Here is a 1,479-nt window from a genome sequence, read left to right as displayed (position 1 = left end):
GACGTTCCGTCTCACCGGGTTTCCTGCTGTTTGGGCTCTATGTTCCGCCCAAACAGGAAGTCTTCTTACTGCCCTGCTACACGAGGGCTCAGAAACTGATCCTGAACATCTTCATCTGGAATCATAAAGAACCAACAGCAGAACCCTGAGGAACTCCACGAGTGATGACTAAGCAATGTTCTGTCATCGTTGGTCCAAACATCTCGCTCCCATTAAATCCCACTGAGGTCAGAACTCTCTGCTCCTCATCGGGTTTCAGTTTGTTCTGGTGACGTCACATCCGGCTGGTTTTTATTGTTTCATTAAAACCTGAAAAATCCTTCAATAACTCCTGACTGTGCAGCAGCTGGGTCACATTCAGAACCAGATGGTTCTGCTCATCAGACGGTCAGGTTCCAGAACTGACTCATGGCTCTCAGGTTAATCAGTGACATTTCCTGCAGTCCTCAAACGCACCGCCTCAATGAGAACTCAAAGTCAAATTCAATCAATCAGTCGATTAAAAAGTGATCAGTGACGTCATCAGCGTGATCAGATGATTTTAGCAGCATTCAAACTTCTGATGGAACCATCAGAGCAGAACCACAGCAGAACCAGCAGAACAGAACCGTTACAGCAAACGGTCAGGAACAACCTCAGCGATTAACCGAAGAAAGTCGGGTTCTAAATGAGATCACGTGACTACAGGTGAATCAAAGTGGTCCTGCAGGATCAGAACCTCTCTGACCCGGCAGCAGGTTCGGTACTCACTCAGTGGAGACATGTCTGCGCCTCAAACTGCCAGCAGAACCCGAACTGAAGGAGTCCAAACGGGCGGACCGGAGAGCCTGAAGTCCGACAGCAAACTGCGGAGCTGCGTTCAGGTGCACGCCGGCAAAGCCACTGGTGCGTTCAGGGAGCGTCGGACAGAACGACACCGACAGGGAAGGGGCGCAGCGAGCCTCGTTCTGACGGTTCTGGTGTCGGTTTAAAGGCTCGGTTCCGTTTCACAAACTGGGTTTGATCAAGTTTTTCTTTATTTTCACCTGAAATCTCAAACTGGGACGAGAAAAAGATGAAAAGATGATTGAAAAAGTTTATTTGTTCCTTAGAATGTTCCGAGAGTTCCCAGTGTTCCTACTGTCAGTGAAGGCATCTCCACTGGGATCAAAAATCATCCCCGAAATGTGAAGGCGGGCGATAATGTTTTCACCTCTGTGTGTGTGCACAGTTCCAGAGATCTCTCAGTGATCGTCTCATGAAGATCTTCTTAAAATCTGATAAAAAAAATGTCCAACAAACAGAGAACCACACACACACACACTCACACCGACACACACACACACACACACACACTCACACCGACACACACTAACACCGACACACACGAGCAGCACCAGAACCTGAGTGTTGGGTTTGGGTTTAACTGTTGATGGCAGTCACTGAGGTTACAAAGGAGCTGCTGCGGTACTGATTAACTGTTTCTGACACGGGTCAGAA

Source organism: Kryptolebias marmoratus, unplaced genomic scaffold (assembly GCF_001649575.2).
Source record: "Kryptolebias marmoratus isolate JLee-2015 unplaced genomic scaffold, ASM164957v2 Scaffold37, whole genome shotgun sequence".
Classification (NCBI taxonomy): Eukaryota; Metazoa; Chordata; class Actinopteri; order Cyprinodontiformes; family Rivulidae; genus Kryptolebias; species Kryptolebias marmoratus.
The sequence above is the reverse complement of the archived record's forward strand: the minus strand, read 5'-3'. Positions refer to the sequence as shown.